Genomic DNA, 17,345 nt, shown 5'->3' with positions numbered 1-17,345 from the left:
AACTGGCTTCTCTCTGGCTGCGGGGAGACACAGGTAACACAACCCAGAAGCAAGGAACAGTTGGGATCCAACCGTGACGCACAGCAGACAGGAGCTGGGATGCCAGTAGAGGAAGTTCTTGCCTTTCATCCCTGCGGTACTGCCTGCGGCTTCCCTGGAGATGCCCGAGTGCTGGAACTCCTGGCCGTGTTTCAGGAGAAGCTGTGGCCCACCCAGTAAGGCATGTGCTGTGTTTGCTTGCTTCTCTCCCTGCCTTAGAGTCCCTTTGGGCTGGGATTCCATCCAATAAAACATCAGCAAGTAACTTTTGTCTCAGTCTCTGTTTTCTAGGGAACCCAGACTAAGATACTATGGCTGCGTGACCTCAAGCAATTTACTTAACCTCTCTGAGCTTCAGATGCCGAGTGTGTAAAAGGTAGATAATGAAAGAGAATCTCTTATAGGATGCTTGTGGCACTTAATAAGACAGTGCAGGAGAAGTACTTGGTTCAACAAATGCTAGTTTTCATTAGCATTGTTGCTGGGAGCCGGGTGGTGGATCATGTCATGGGAAACCAGTTATTCAGCATTGAGTTCCATGGATATTTATTATCAACTTTGTGCTAGTCTCTGCTCCCAAGGAACTCACAGTCTAGAAAGTAAGGCAGGGAAGTAACTGGGCACAGCAGCGTGTGACTAGTGCTTTAGTGGTGGGGGAAGGACTCAGGCTGCAGTATGGTAGTCAGGGATGGTAGTCAGAGGTGGCTTCTCAGAGGAGGTGATGTTGACAATCTGAAGGATATGTAGTTGGTACAGATGGGCAGGTGAAGGGTGAAGTGTTCCAGACAGAGGGCATGGCACGGGCAAAAGCCTGGTGGTAAGGGAAAACATTTCAAGGAATATACTGGCCCTCACCTTCAAGAAGCAGGGAAATTACAAGACAAACAAAATGGGTAAGTATGCGCAAATGAAAATGCATGAATAAGGTCTTTGCCAAGGAGCGTATGGGTTATAGAATGATACTGCTCCATGGTAGCCGTCGCATGTGGCCCATTTAGATTTAAATTAATTAAAATTAAAAATAAATAAATAAATAAATAAAAATTAAATAAAATTTAAAATCAGTTCCTTGGTCCCACTGGCTGCATTTCAAGTGCTCAGGAGTCAACTGTGGCTAATGTTGGACAGTATACATATAAAACGTCTCCATCATTGCAAGAAGTTCTATTGGGTAGAGCTGCCAAATCAGGACAGACTTCCCGGAGGAGAGGGCAGGTCACAGAGAAGGGGTTCTGGGAAAGTCCCTGGGTGGCATAGTCCTCTATCCCCAGGAAGAAAAAAAGCCAGAGCTGGGAGGCGGAGGTGGGAGTATTGGCTCTGGAAACTACATACAACCTGACACGTCTCTGGTCGGGGTATAATCTCTGGGTGTGTGCTGGCTGGCAGCCTGTCACCTGGATGGGAGGACACAGCAGGGGGAATCCACTGAGGGGCTGAACCAGGAAGTCCTCCCTCTCGCGAGGCCAGGAGCACTCCGGCAGTTGTATTTTGGCACTTCTGGGATTCCCTCAAAGCTTGAAAGAGGCAGAAGAGCTGATGCTGGATGGGGGCTTGGTGTCTCTTGGGGCAAAGATTTGTTCAGAGCCGGGGCTGTGCCTGGGTTTGGGTTTTCTGCAGGTGGTGGCAGGTGGAGGACTGCCTTCTCCCCTCTGGTGCTTCCATCCTGGGATAGAGAGGGGATGCCCTAGGAGTACTAGGTAAAGTACTAGGCTGGCTGGGAGCTGAGAATGCGGTTAAACTGAACCCTCAGTCCACACATTGTGAGTAATCGAGATTTGCCCAGGAGATACAAGGAGTTCCCATAAGGTTAGAGAGGAGAGGTGGCAGGTGATAACACTGCCAACTGTTGGGTCATTCATGCATTTAACCCAATATTTATTGCGCTCAATATTTATTGAGTGCCTACTGTGTGCCGAGCCCTGCCCTAAGCACTGGGAGTCAGGAGTGAGCAAAAGAGACAGACAGATGTCTCTGCTTCCAGGAGCTTTAGAGAAGGGAGCAGACAATAAACGATGATTCGCCTTTGCTCCTGGATCAGTACAGCTGTCATGGAAAAGCCATGCGGAAACGAGGGTATTGACAGATTTAAACTTTCAGTTCAACCATGCTCTGCCTCCTACCGCTGGGGGTGGTGGTCCTGTTTAGAGGCCACGGAGTCGGGTCCTATAGATGACTGTTCAAGACACCCAGAAGATAAAGGAGAATATCCTAAGGTGTAAGACGGCATGGAGTGTCTACCTCCCCCTTTCTTTTTTTTTTTTAAAACTTTTTTTTAATTTTTATTTATTTATGATAGTCACAGAGAGAGAGAGAGAGAGGCAGAGACACAGGCAGAGGGAGAAGCAGGCTCCATGCACCGGGAGCCCGACGTGGGATTCGATCCCGGGTCTCCAGGATCGCGCCCTGGGCCAAAGGCAGGCGCTAAACCGCTGCGCCACCCAGGGATCCCTACCTCCCCCTTTCAAGTCAGTTAGGGAGCTTTAGGCTGCTCCTCGGTAAAATGACAGGGGTGGTCGTTCTCATTACAAAAGGACTCTCGGACAGGTGGAAAGAACAGGGCTACCCTCCCTTACACAGATGCCAACAAACCAAAAGGAGATAAGGCAAGAGAGCTTCCCACCAATTCTGCCGAAGCCACAGTGTGATGTTTTCTCTCTCTCCCTTTCTTGAGGTCTGACTTACAATAAATGTGCATGATTTTAGGTCCTCCAGCTATCCATGCCCGGTGCATTTCCTTAGGAGGCCGTGTCGCCAATGTAATTCAATTTACTCGTGCAATTATTTTTTAAATGTCTGTACGTTCCTCAAGAGCCTGGATCGTGCCAGCTGCTTAGCCACTGTGCGCCCAGCACCCAGCACCCAGCATACAGCGGGTGCTTAATAAAGACGTCTGGAATGAAATGAGTGAAAGATAGCAACACAGGCATGTGTGGCTTCCTAGGGTTCTCTTAATACCCCTGGCCCCCCACCGCGACAGCAGGGTAGCAGCCGCCCCCCGCGGCAGGCACCACCACCGCCCCCGCCCCCCCCCCCCCCCGCCTCCGTGGAGCGAGCAGCGGCCCGCCACGCCCGCGCCGCCCCCCCGCGCCCCCCGCCCGGGCTGCAGTGCCCCTGCCAGCCGCGAGGGGGCGACAGCGTCCCGCGAAGACCCGCGCCGGCCCCGGGTGCGGCGCCCGCAGCCCGGAGGATTCAAGGGGCGAGTCTTCACCCAGCGCCGCCCGACCCCCGCGGCCCCAGGCTCTCCCGGTCATCCCCGCCGAGGCCCGGCGCCCGTCCTGGGGACGCGGGCCGGGACCACGAGCACGCCCCGAGTCCCGCAGCGCTCCCGGGGGGGCGTCCCCGCCCCGCTCGCGACCTCTGACCCGCCCGATCGGCCCCAGGCCCGGGAGCCCGCGGGCACTGGCGGGCGGGCGGGCCGCGCTCCGCCCCGGGGCCCTCCGCGCAGGCGCCGCCGGCCGCGGTTCCCATGGCGACGGGGGCGCGTCCCCGCCCGAGGCCCCGCCCCCAGCAGGCTAGGCTGCGCGGGGCCGCGGCGGCGCGGGCAGGTGCCGCGGGCTGCGGGCAGGTGGCGGCGGCGCGGGCAGGCGGCGGCGGCGGCGGCGGCTGCGGGGTAGGTCGTGCGGCGGCCGCCGGCTGTGGGGCCGGGCTGTGTGCCCCCGGGTGCCCGGCCCCGGAGGGGCTGCGGGGGCGGCGGTGGGCGACGGCCGCCAAGTTTCTGCTCGGCTGAGGCCCCGGGAGAAAAGTTGGCAAAGTTGTCCGGGGAAGAGGTGGGGACCCGGTAGGTCTCCCGGGCTCTGTGTCTGCGTGGAGGGGGATCCCGATCTGGGAGCCAGGGCGTGTGTCTCCCGAGACTTGGGAGTGGATCCCGCGGGAAGATCCCGCGCCAGCAGGCTGAGGACTTGGGGAGTGGATCCCAGGAGTGGATCGGGCGCCGGCGGCCTGAGGTCCCATTCGATCTCCAGCTGGGGGTGGCGGGGGTCGGTGGCTGCAGACCAGGAGCTCCTGGGCTCTCGCTCACCGCTACGCTCGTCCGAGCCTTGGCAGTGGATTCCGAGAGGAGGTCTGGTGGCCGGGAGCTGGGGGATCGCCGGAGATCCGGTACCCAGCCCGGGGCGGCTAGGATCTGGGCGTCCGTGCAGCTCGGAGGCCCGGAGGTGGGCGCTGGGGAGCGGAGGTGCCCGGCGAGGCGGAGCGGCGGGCGAGAGGGTCCTGCGGGCCGCGGGGGCGGTGGAGCGAGCGGCGCGGGGGCGCGGGGGCGCGGGGGCGCGGGGGCTCCGGGCGCGCCCTCCCCGCGGGGCCTGCGCTGCGCTGCGCTCCGCTCCGCGCGCCTTCCCGGGGCTGAGGCGCCCTGATGGGATTAAGGCTCGGTCCCCCTGCCCCGGCCGACGCGGGTGGCGCTCATCCCCGGGCGGCGCCGCCCCGGGCCACAGGCGGGGCCCTCGGGGGGGAGTAGCCCGCGCCCCCCACCCGCGCCGCGGCCTCTCCGCAGCCTGCTGGCGCACACCCGCTCCGGAGCCGGGGCCCGCGCCCTGCAGCCCTGCAGCCCTGCAGCCCTGCAGCCCTGCTCACGCCCCGCGGCGGGCTGTGTGGCCTCGGCGCGCCGCCCCGGGTGGCCTGCGCTTCCTGCCCGCCGCCGCTGAACTTTCTCTAGCCGGGAGCAGCCATTACCTTCTGGAAGGGAAAGGGCTGTCTGTACCTGTTGCACACAGCAGAGAGCTGTTTTCTTTGCAGCTTCTTTGTGACCTTGGGCGCAACACTTGACCTGAGTCCGGTCTCCTCGCAAGGCAAAGTTGGGTGGGATTGGGGGCTCCGAGTCCTCCCGCTTCCGAGTGGCCGCAGGAGTAATGTGTGTGATAGGTATGAAGCAGGTGGGGGCTCTGTAAATGCTGGGGGGCCCTCATCCTGTGGCCCCTTCTTTGCCATCCCCTGCACTTCCCTTTCGGTATCCCCGGGGAAGCCCCTGAAAGGGGACTGGCTGCCTTTTTAAACTGCAGGATTAGAGAGATATTTAACTCGATCTTTCCTCCCAAGGGGTTTATTGCCCCTCCGATCCTCCTTGCAGAGAGAAGCTCTGGGGTTTGGCTAATCAGTAACCAGGGCATTTGGACAAGCTTTCTCCCTTGGCTCTGCTTTCCTTTTCCGAATCCACGGAGGCTCCTGGACAGACATGCATTCTCCTCTAGATGCTGGCATCCCATCCCTGGGACAGCTCCCAAGGGAGTTGTGCAGCAGACACCAGCCCCGGTCTCGGGGATGCTAGGGGGAATCCCTTTTAAAGGATTTGTATGCCTGACAAGGGTGCAGTTCCCTGAGAGAAGTGCAGGGGTCCTCACCGGGTCTGGGCACAGGTTCCAGCTGGGCTCAGGAGCAGGTTCATTCAACCGCTGTGTGTACTGAGCACCTACTATGCGGCAGACACGTGTAGGATCTGTCCTCCTGGCGTTGCCCGCTAGTGCTCCACTGAGTCAGCTGTGCTGATTCTTGATGTTGGGGTCGCAACCCTCACCCCGGATTCTGAGGGTGGAGGACGCCCCACCTCCACGTGGAGGTCGGGGGTGGGGGTGGGGGTGGGGGGCTCTTATTCAAGGCTGACCTTGACAGGAGGATGGAACAGCCCACTGTCTGGCACTGGGCATATCTTCCCTCATGGCATCTCCAGAATACATCTCTGACCAATTCAGAAAAAGAACCCCTGAGGAATATTTTAAATGTGCTTCATTCATTCATTGATACGTGCATGCGTGCCATGTGATAAATATTTCAAGACGTTGTGTCAAAGGGGAGGCTAGCAGTCACAACGCCGAGGGGTAAAGCCTTGTGAAAGGAGGCAGTTGTTAGAGGGGAGAGCTCTGATAATGGACAGAGGGGGTGATGCCTCCCTTCTGGCAAGGGGTTAGGGTGGGGGGGGGTCAGGGGCTTTAGTTTCCTGGAGAACTTGCCATGGTGCTATGGGCCAGAAAAAGGGAACAGAACAGCCTGAACACAGGAGGGAGCATGGGGTGTTGGCAGGAGATGCTGACCGGGGCCAGGTCAACCATTCTCAGGGGTTTGGACTTTATTCCAGGGCTGTGGATGCTGTGGAAGTTTCTCTGTGGGAGAGGGATGGGGTCAGATGTATGTCTTGGGAAGCTTGCCTTGTTCTTATGAGGAGGCTCAGAGGCCAGTGAGGAGCTGCTAGAAAAATCCAGATGAGAGGCAGTGGTTGTCTGAACTTGCTTAGGGACGTTGGTCAGTGTGATATAGAGAGCCACGTAGTTGAAGACCCCTTCCTGGAAGCAGAGCAGTCTCTCCCCGAGGAGGAAACCCCATGAGGGAGTGGCCTGAAGGTCGTACCAGTATTCCATCCGATTTGGCAACCCTTTCTGAGCGCTCCTGGTCTACCTGCCCAGGGATGGTCATAAACATCCACGTCCTTGGGACTTCACACTTGCACTTGCCACCTTCCCATGTGGGGGCGCGGGGCTCCTTATTCCCATTTCACAGATGCAGGACTTGGTAATGTGGCAAGGTCTTTGCCAGTCACTGTGGTAGAGCAGGGATTTGAATTTGCTTCCAACTTAACAGCTTGGGGGTGTTTGGAGTCTCTGAGGTGGATTAGAGAAGCCTCGGGGTGGTGAGGCTGAGTCAGTGTGCAGCAGGGTAAACCCGAGGAGGCCTTCCAGGAGGGGACAGGGATAGAAAGGAGGGAGCCAGGGTGGGGGTGGGGGGTTACTGGGGGCATACCCAGGCCCCGCCTTTCCTGGCTGTGGTCTTGGGCATTATACTTGTTTTGAGACTCAATTTTCTCATCTGTAAAATGGGCTCAGGATAGGATGGATCCTCCCCTCACTCCAAGGACTGTTACGTGAGTTCGGTGAAGCATACATGGAAGTGCCAGGCGCTGGGTCTGCACTGGCCTGCGCCCACTAAGTCATGGGTATGATAATTATCATTTTGGCTTGTGCTCAGGATGTGTTTCAAGCAAGGAGCACCTCTCCCAACCCAGCGTGTGTGGGGGTGGGGAGGGGGAGCCGGGCATCCGCAGGTGACACTTGAGCTGAGTCTTGAAGGATGAGTAGGAGGCAAGGGGAGGACATTTCAGGCAGAAGGAGCAGCACAGGCAAAGGCATGGCTTAACTGGAGAATTGCAATTGCTAATTAGTATGCCCAGAACACAGAGTGTGTTGAATGAATGAAAGACCATTGGGAATAAAATTTTCTCTTTACACCCCCTGGCACTCCCTAAATACCTGAGCAGGAGGGCTTTGCCAAGTTTGGGATATAAAAGAGGACAGGAAGGGGATGCCAGGGTGGCTCAGGTCATGATCCAGGGTCCTGGTGATCCCAAGCCCAGCTTGGGCTCCCGGTTCGGTAGGGAGTCTGCTTCTCCCTCTGCCTCTGCCTCTCCATTCGTGCTCTTGCTTGGTCTCTCTCTCTCAAATGAGTAAATTAAAAAAAAAAAAAAAAAAAAAAACAGCAGGAACATCTCTGTCTAGGAGTTTAGTATTCCTTACCCCTCCTTACCCCACTCACCTCTCCAGGTAGGGCTGTGACCCCAGACAAGCCGCTTCCCACTTAAAACCTCAGTTTCTTTCTCTGTAAAATGGGACAGTTGGAGAGAATGTAAGTGAAGCACAGAACACACCAGGATACCGACTGTTCACTAAACCCCTCGTGTGTGCCAGGCTCTGGGCTGAACTCTTTGTTCTTTTTTTAAATTTTTCACAACAAACCTGGGTGATGCCTGTTTTGGGGACACTTGGTTTTGTGGTTTATGAAGCTGAGGGTCCGAGAGTTTTCTCCACTCACACTTTTCAAACTCCTGTCATTTAAAAGGATGCCAACACACTGCGGCAGTTGAAGGACACACACACACACACACACACACACACACACACACACACACACACACACATTTTTTCCCCTTGTATCCGATGAATATTTTATTGAGAATCATATGTGGGCAATTCAAAAGGGCCTCTGCCCTCAGGAATCTGGTCAATCAGATGGGAGGACAAGGGGTGGGGAGGCTACGTTAGGCTGGTATGCAAATGAGCATGTGCTGGACTTCTGCTTCATAGTGCTGCTCTGTTAATTGCTCAGTTAGATGACCTTTGAAATATTCTGTAGCCTAGTCTCTGTTAAGAGTATAAATATGTCCCCGGATCCCTGGGTGGCGCAGCGGTTTGGCGCCTGCCTTTGGCCCAGGGCGCGATCCTGGAGACCCGGGATCGAATCCCACGTCGGGCTCCCGGTGCATGGAGCCTGCTTCTCCCTCTGCCTGTGTCTCTGCCTCTCTCTCTCAATCTGTGACTATCATAAATAAATAAAAAAAAAATTAAGAGTATAAATATGTCCCCAAAGTGTGATCATGGAGTATTTACATCACTGAGTCAGAAGTGATACACATATGTATGCTATCGATAGATAGATAGATAGATAGATAGATAAATTTTTTTTGTATTGTGAAAGTAATATGTAACACACCAAATACTTCAAAGGTGGCAAAACGATAGTATTTTAAGTGACAAGTGAGTCTCTCGTGCCAGCCCTTGCCACACTCTGCTAATGATCTAAGTTATTTTTATGCTCACGCTGGAGCCGCATGGAAGAAATTGAATCTTGGGTTTGCCACTTATCAGCTGTGTGACTCTGGGCAAGTGATTCAACCTCTCTGAGCCCCAGTTTCTTCGATTGTGACCAGGGGCAAATTGTGGGTCTTCTGAGAATTGCTGTGCGGAGCAAAGGAGGAGGACCTGGCCTGTGGCCCGTGCTCAGTATTCGTTGGCTGTTACCCTTCTTCTGCTTGTTACTTACTGTACTGGAGTTGTTACCCTTCCTCCGGCTCGAGACTTCATGTTCCAAAAAGGCAGAGAAACCCTGTCTTCACTTGTTTGCTCTGCAAACACTTGCGGAATAAGCACATGAATCCTTATGTGTAGACATAGTCTTTGAACAACAGCGATTATAAGACAAAGAATTTCACACATAAGTTAAAAATAGATTTGGGTACTTTGCCATTCCAGAATGTGTTGACTGACCCCTATTCTTTAAAAAGCTGAATAATATACCCCAATGCCTGAAGGTGCTATTAGTTATTGAACATATAGATCCCCTGTACATGGGTGTTGAGCAGTTTGGGTTTTACTGTGATGCACGCTGGTGTAACAGACATCTCTGTTCTGCGTGTTTGCACACTTCTTGCATTCCGATTGGATGGCAGATTCCAGGAAGCGGAAGCGTTGGAGGAAAGGGTGTTTGGGATGTTGATCGAGCCTGCCCCGGTTCCCTCCTGAGCTGTTGTGCATTTCACATTCCTCCTGAGGCCTGGGAGAGAGAGCCTGTAGGTATATTTCGGGGGGGGGGAACAGTGGATGGCGCTGTCCTACTGGTGGCCATGGGAGTAGCGTCTGGTGCGATCGAGGGAGAGTGATAGTTCCTGCAGGCAGCACACTCTGCAGCCCTTAGGTTTGAATCCAGCCTGTTGGGGGACTGTATCCTGGAAGATATTTGCCCATTGTACACACAAGTCCATCTACTTCCCTCTAGAAACAGGTGGCTTTGTATTAGTCAGGTTTTCCTATGATAATACTGTGTAACAAGCATCTCCCAAGTTGCAGCTGTCTTTAACAGCAAACCATTTGTTTCATGCTCCCAGGCCAGCAGAGGACTCAGCTGAACTTGGCGGGGGTTTGGGGGGGGCTGGCTGGCCATGAGGCTTTGATACTGCTCCATGTATCTTCACCTGGATGCCCAGGCTGCCAGGCAGTGGCTTTTCTGTGGTGGACAGTAGACACTCACGAGCTCAGTGGGAGCCCATGGTGCCTCAGGAAGTCTCTGCAAGGAACTCGTGCTGTGTTCCTTCTGCTCCCATTTGGTCAACGCAAGACACACGGCCAAGCCCAACATCAGGCAGAAAGACATATACTCCCCTAATGGAGGCTGAGTGGGAGGGAGTATATATTTTCTGTCACAGTCAGGTTTCTGATGGGGCAGGGGCAGGACAGAGTCTGGGCTGAGGGTCAGCCCGGAGGGGGTGCTGAGAATTGTGCCTTGTTTGTGAGGGACACACCAGTGCAGGGCTCTGCCTAAGGAGACCTGGTTAGAGTCGATAACCCAGAACAGGTGGTTCTTGTGTGTGAGCCTCAGTTTCCCTATCTGGAAAATGGGAACAGTGTGCCCTCCCTGGCAGAGCTGCTGTGAAGCTCAAACATGATATCAGATAAGGAGGTGTTTTGTGTCTGTGATATGAGGTGGGAAGGTGAGGGATCATTGTCTTGATTGATTTTTTTTTTTGAAGATTTTATTTATTTGACAGAGCGAGCGAGCACAAGCAGGGGGAGTGGCAGGCAGAGGGAGAGGGAGAAGCAGGCTCCCCATGGAGCAGAAGGCCCGACGTGGGCCTCTATCCCAGGACCCTGGGATCATGACCAAAGGCAAAGGCAGACGCCTAGCCGACTGAGCCACCCAGGCATCCCTTGATTGATTTCTTAAAAAATAATTAATTTATTGTAGGGGGAGAGAGAGACAGCATGGGAGGAGTGGAAGAGAGAGAGGGAGAGAATCTTAAGCAGGCTCCATGCTAAGTGTGGAGCCTGACACGGGGCTCAATCCCAAGACCCTGAGATCAGGATCTGAGCTGAAACCAAGCATTGGATGCTTAACTGACTGAGCCACCCAGGCGCCCCTTGATTGATTTTTGCTTTGGATTTGATTTATAGTCCCTGAGGCTGTGGTCCTGCAGCCAGTGGAGCCGGGGAGCACGGTGAGGCCAGGGAAAGGCTATTCAAATCCCGGCTCTGCCCCCATGGGCCACACGATCTCCCACCAGCCTCATTACCTCTCCGAGCCTCCATTTTCCCATCTGTAAAGTGGACGTAGGGTCAGTGCTTGTGACCGTCAGCGAGAAGGGCTATGCAACACCTGGCGCGAAGTGGGTCAGCAGCCGCTGGTGCCCGTGCGCGTGGAGCTGCTACGGTCCCGGCTGCCGTGGAATGTGGAGTTCTGCAGAACCGGGTATTCCCAGTACCTCTTGGGAATATTGTGGGGACTCTGTACTCAGACTGCCTGGGTTCAAAGCCCAGCGCCAGCACTCTCCAGCTGTGTGACTTTGGGCCAGGCAGTTAACCCCTTGTACCTTAGTTTCCGCGTCTGTAAAATAGGAGTAATCCTGGCATCTGCCACAGTAACTGGGCTCGTACATAGTCCGTGCTAATGAACGTGCGTACTTGCGTCAGCATTATCTTCATTGTTATCTTGTATTATTATGAGTCTGCAGAGGCGCAGGGAGGTTGCTTCTGGTCTTGGGAACCCCCAGGGCCTTGGGAAAGGGGTGAGGAGAGGGACATTTCTAGGATCTCTGCTTCTGAGCAGGTGTTCTGCCCCCTTCTGCTGCAGCTGGGGGGCTTTCTGTTAATGGGTTCCTGATTACTTTATTTATCTTTAAAAATTTATTAATGGGAGGGCAGCCCCGGTGGCTCAGCGGTTTAGTGCCACCTTCAGCCCATGGCGTGATCCTGGAGACCCGGGATCGAGTCCCACGTCGGGCTCCCTGCAGGGAGCCTGCTTCTCCCTCTGCCCGTGTCTCTGCCTCTCTCCCTCTCTCCTCTCTCTCTCACTCTCTCTCGTGAATAAATAAGTAAAATCTTTTAAAAAATAAATAAATTTATTAATGGGAGACACAGAGAGAGAGAGAGAGAAAGGGGGGCGGGCAGAGACACAGGCAGGGGAGAAGCAGGCTCCCTGCAGGGAGCCCGACATGGGACTCGATCCCCGGTCTCCAGGATCATGCCCTGGGCTGAAGACGGCACTAAGCTGCTGAGCCACCTGGGCTGCCCTGGGTTCCTGTTTATATGACATTCTCTCCCCAGGTCAGACATTACCTGCTGGGGAGGAACCTAGTGCCTTTATAAATCACTCCTCACTCAGGACACCTGGGTGGCTCAGTCGGTTAAGCATCTGGCTTCAGCTCAGGTCATGATCTCGGGGTCCTGGGATCGAGCCCTGCATCAGGCTCCCTGCTCAGTGGGTTACCTGCTTTTCCCTTCCTTCTGCCTGCTGTTCCCCTGCTTGTGCTCTCTCTCTGTCAAACAAATAAAATCCTAAAAACAACAACACTCTGCACTCTTGAACCTAGGGCCGCCCCAGCCAGGGAAGAGTCCCGGAAGCTCTGAATTTAAGGAATGTTCACACTGCCCATGGTGGAGGCACTCAGGGGGCTTCAGGAAGCCGTGATTGTGAGTATTGGTGGAGGCCGCCAGGCTAGGTGTGCAGGGTTAGAGGCCACTCACTCACTCCTTCTTTCGTTCATTTGATGAACACTGATGCTATGTGGATCATGTGCCCGGTCCTGTGCTGGCTGTGGGGGAAATGGGGTTCAGCTGGGTGTCAGGGTGGGTCTCTGAAGGATGCTGGGTGGGGTAGGTAGAGTTTCCGGGGTGCCCCATGCATGGATTCCTGTGTGACCCTGGGCAGGTCACTTCACCTCTCTGAGCATTTCCTCATCCGCAGGTGAGTCTCCAATGCGCTGAGATGTCCCTGGAGGTGAGAAAGGATAGCTTTTGGCCTGGTGGGACCTCATGGTTTCTGCCTGGGTCTCTGTGCCTTCAGAAGTTTGGAATTGGGGCCCCTGGGTGGCTCAGTCGGTTAAGCGTCTGACTCTTGGTTTTGGCTCAGGTCGTGAGCTCGAGCCCCACGTCGGGCTGTGTGCTCAGTGTGGAGTCTGCTTGGGATTCTCTCCCTCTCCTGCTCTCTCCACCCCTCCCCCTGCATCTAAAAATAAATAAATAAAATCTTTAAATTCAAAAAAGTTGGGTTGATGAGGAAGCTGCCTTTCTTCCACTTGGTGAGACTGAGCTTTTGAGGACACTGATGGTATTTATAGTAAAATAAAACCAATAAGAGAGTATTCGTGCTCTCCTGGGCACAGTGCTCATCTGTGTTTCTTTTGATTCTCGTGGCCCCATTTTACAGAAAAGAAAACCGAGGCTCAAGGAGGGAGTCGCACGCCCAGGGTCACCTCTGGGAAGGGTAAATGCAGGTCCATGCAGCCTGACAGCGGCCCCTGTGTCCCCCCGCCCGCCCCCCCCAGCTGCCTCCCTGGCAGTAAAGCAGGACAGCCCCAACATTTTGTCCTGTCTCCATCACGTGGTTGCTGTGTGACTTTGGGCAAGTGACTTGGCCTCTCTGAGCCTCAGTCCTCACCTGTGGAAAGAAAATGCTAAGATTTTCCCTGTGAGGCCCTTGTGGGACTGGGTGAGGTAACCATATAAAGCTGCCCGCACACAGGAGGCACTTGAAATATGGGAGCCCTTCCCCATAAAAAGATCACCTTAGGGTCTTTAAAACAAATGTCTGTAAGATATGCCAAGGCGGACACCTGGGTGGGCTCAGTGGTTGAACATCTGCTTTCGGGTCAGGTTGTGATCCCAGGGTCCTGGGATCGAGTCCTGCATTGGGCTCCCCATGGGGAGCCTGCTTCTCCCTCTGCCTGTGTCTCTGCCTCTCTCAGTATCTCTCATGAATAAATAAATAAAATTTTAAAAAAAGATACGCCAAGAAATTGCTTTATAAATCACAATATAAATCTCTCTTGCTTGATGTAGCAGCAGAAATAGTAACAGTGGCTATAATAAGAAGTCACAGTTAGCTTGGATTGACTGCTTCGTATATGCTACTCCAATTCCAGTTCCTTGGACAGAAATGTGCATTTGTGCATTATTTTATCTCCTCCTTTACAGAATCCTTTCTTCAACCTATGAAGAATGGTGTTCGTGTCGTTCCCATTTTACAGACGGGGAAGCTGAGTCTCTGAGAGCCTAGTGGCAGGCGGGGAGCCCTGAGCCCCTTGGTGTGTGAACATCACGGCCGGTGTCCCGCTCGTTGGGGACCCGGCTGTATTTGCAAAGGCTCTGGGTCAGGCTATGGCTCCCAGTCCACTATTTATAGCTCTTTTCTTTTTGTTTGGTGTCCTCAGTGACGAAAGCCCTTTCTGGGACTGGCCTGTTCACCCGGGTGAGGGGGTGGTGGTAGTGAGGCACGGCTGGGAGAAGGAGACTCGGGTGTCGTGGTGTCTCCCAGTAGAAGGGGATGCCAGCGGGCCCGTTGGGGACACTGAGCTCACCGTGTGACATCACGCCTGCTGCCCTGCCCCGGTGTGAGGCCTGGGCCTCGGTGGGTGCTGTGCCCGCGGAGCGCTGCCCTGTGCTCTGGGCTGGGCTGGGCCGGGGCGGGACTGCTGGGGGATCTCCCAGGGCCCTTTGGCCTGGGAAGCTGCCAGGGATTGTTTTCTTCATGTTAGGCCCCAGCCCTGGAAACTCTTGTCTTTGTTTCTAGAACTGATTACCTGCACGCCAGGGGCTGTGCTTGGCCTGTGAGGGGGTCCTAGGTCATGGGAGGGAACCCAGTGTCGTGGAATGAGTTCTGGGCCAGAAGTCAGGACTCTGAGTTCTAGTGGCAGCTACTCTGCTGTGTCCTTGGGGAAGCCCCTTCCCCTCTCTGGGCCTCTTTCACCGGGGAAGAGGGTAGCTCCAGAGCCTCTTACTCAGCTTTAGGTAAAAGTAGCAGAGTTCAGATTTGAACTCAGGCCTGCCTCCTGCAAACCCAGACTCCCTATAATAATGTGTAAGGCAGCTGGATGCCTTCTCCCCATCATCCCCTGACCCTGTGGGAAATATTATTCCCCCCCTGAGAATTTCCAGGGCAGCACTTCCTTTCCTCCTCTGGGATGGTTGATCATTTTCATCTTTGTTATTTATTAAGTGCCTACTGTGTACCAGGGCCTGCACTGGGCCCGGGTCTCAGGGCTGCCTGGGACGTGGCTTCTGCCCTCTCAGGGGAGAGAGAGGAGGGGGACGAGAGTGGTGTGCTCAGGGCTGGGACGGGGAGTAGGGGCCCCGCGGGCACTGTTCTCCTGGTTCCCCTTCTGCCAGTTTGTAGCCAAGCTGTTTCCCATGAGGCACTTGGGATTTGGATGCGAGGGGAAGTGTTGGCACCAAGCAGACCACCTTCTCCTTGGAGCGGCGACAGGTGCACAGTTACTGTCGGCACTAACTCTGGAAAGGAGGCAGTCATGCCTCCCAGTGTCGCCTTTATGCACGTGGTCTTCATCACAGCCCACAGCACAGGAAAAGCTTCTGCTTTTCCTTCTTTCAGTTCATTAAAAATGGGGGTTTTGTTGGAAGGGCGGGGGGACAGCAAAAGCTTTGGAAAAATTTTTGGAATGCCCAGAATGCGGGCTGACCCAGCAGAACAAGTGTGAGCCATCTGCCCTGGCTTTGGTTGGGGTCAGATGGGCTTCTGTGGGGGCTCTCTGGGTGTCACCCACTTCCTGTTCTAAGGCCTGAGTCACCCCCGAACGGTGGCTGTCCCGTGGACGGCAGCCGGAGCCTGAACATGCTGCCCAGGTTTGGAGCCGAGCAGCCCTGGCTGTTTTGTCACCCACCACGGGAGTGGCCTCCCTTCTTGGCCTCAGTGTCCACACCTGTGGAATGGGGATGCTGACGCCTGCCTCCCAGCTTGGCCATGAGCTCTCAGCAAGTCGCCGTCTGTGCTGTCCTGTTGGGGGGGGGTGGCGCTGCCAGGTGAGGCCCCTTCTCTCTGGAGCACTATGGGGTTCCCGTACCTTTGTGCTACACTTGGTGGGTCCCTCTGCCTTATTCGGTTGTCCCCTGCATGCCTGGCATGTAGTGGCTTGAGATTACTGCTTGTTAAGTGACTCTTGTTTCATTTTCCAAATTAATAATTTTTATTTTCTTTTTGTCCTTATTATAATAGATTTACATTTACATCATATACTTTTACATTATAATACAATACGGTTTTTTTCTCCATTGGCGAGCATTTAGAAATAATAGATAACCCAAAAGGAGGAGATAAAACTCTTCTAATCCCACTTCTAAAGATAACCAGTGGTGATATTTTGAAGTATGACCTCTAGACTTGTCGGTCACACGGTGTGCACATCCATGGGATTGAAAGATGTCAGCGCCGTATCTTGGGGGTCAGGATGTTGGCTTTATTCTCAGGCAGCTTGGTTCTAATCCTGGCTCTGTGACCTAGCTGTGTGACCTTAGGCAGCTCACTTCCCCTCTCTGAGCCTCAGTTTCTCCTCTGTAAATGTGAGGCTATGTGAGGATTCAGGGAGTTAATGTGTGTGGAAGGATTAGAGGTGCCTGGCACACAGCAAATGCATCATTTCTGTTAGCTGTTATTTTATCTGTTTGTGTATTTTTTTTTTCTTGTTTTGAGCGGTGGACCCCTTTCTAGGAATGTTGAATGTAAAAGTGGTGGATTTGGACATTAGGTTGGGGGGACCCCCAGGCTACCTCCTCTGGGAGTGCCCAGTGGTGCTCAGTTTCCTGTCAGAGTTGAGGGCTGCTCAGAATGGGGGTTGGGCCGGGTGCTTTGGCCCACACAAAGCATTCTGGATGCTCTTAGAAGCCAGTCCTGATCTTTATCGCTTGGGGGATGTTTCCTGTCCCCACTGAGGCCTGGGCGTTGTCCAAGTTAAAGCAGCTGGAGGATCCCAGGGGGCTGGAAGTGACCCCTGTAAGATGAGCTCAGCAGGAAACCTTCCTCCTCCTGCTCTGGCTGCAGCTGTGGCTTCAGGATGGGCAGGGTCAGCTGGCTACCCCCTAAGAAGGTCTGGAAGCTAAGAAGTCATCTGGACACCTGTGGGACCCAGAGGGCTGGAGAGAAGAAATGGTAAATGGGGCTTGGTTTTCCGAGGTGAATTTCAGGTTGGTGATATCCACGGAGGGGAGGGAAGTGATGTCCCCCTTTGCTCCCTCTGTGACCATGGGTGAGTTAGATGACTGGATTTGCTCTCAGCTTCCTTGTCTGTAAAATGGGGCTGGTAGGAGGTCTCCCTTTATTAGATTGTTGTGCCACGACATATAAAGGCTCCTAGCACAGCCAGGCACACGGTCAGGGCCTTCTCCCCACCGATTATTGCCATTTCATACATTTATAACAAAAACACTGACTGAGCAGACCGGGTGCTAAGTACTTGCTGTGATTGTCACACTGAATCCTTGTAATAAACTGTAGTTGCAATTGCTAATAGCTCTACTGTCCTGCCGTCTGATTCTGCATTGCTTGGGGGTACACTTAACCAGGGCTCCACACCTTTGAGAGCGTAGTGAGACATCCAGCACACAGTAAGTGATCAATAAAAGGCAGCCATAGTGGTTAACTATTTTTATTTTGCTGTCACTCTGCAGCACTGATTGTATGCGAGGCAGACCACCCAACCCAACGTCTGCAATTTGGAGCACCTGCCCCTGTGACGGTTTCTTCTGGAGCCGATCCTGAAAACCACTGCTGGT

At 54.2% G+C, this 17,345-nt stretch overlaps 1 protein-coding gene across 1 annotated transcript in view; it reads left to right on the top strand.

Annotated features, from left to right (window-relative positions):
• The first annotated feature begins 3,594 nt into the window (after positions 1 to 3,594).
• The window catches only part of KIAA1671 (KIAA1671 ortholog), a 201,878-nt gene continuing 188,127 nt past the window's right edge, over positions 3,595 to 17,345 (top strand). Inside the window, exon 1 of the mRNA XM_055322899.1 lies at positions 3,595 to 3,649. The gene's annotated coding sequence lies outside the window, so the exon portion shown is untranslated. The remainder of the gene's footprint in view (positions 3,650 to 17,345) is intronic.

This window comes from Nyctereutes procyonoides, unplaced genomic scaffold (assembly GCF_905146905.1).
Source record: "Nyctereutes procyonoides isolate TBG_1078 unplaced genomic scaffold, NYPRO_anot_genome, whole genome shotgun sequence".
Lineage (NCBI taxonomy): Eukaryota > Metazoa > Chordata > Mammalia > Carnivora > Canidae > Nyctereutes > Nyctereutes procyonoides.
This window is presented reverse-complemented; position numbering and strand designations above follow the sequence as displayed.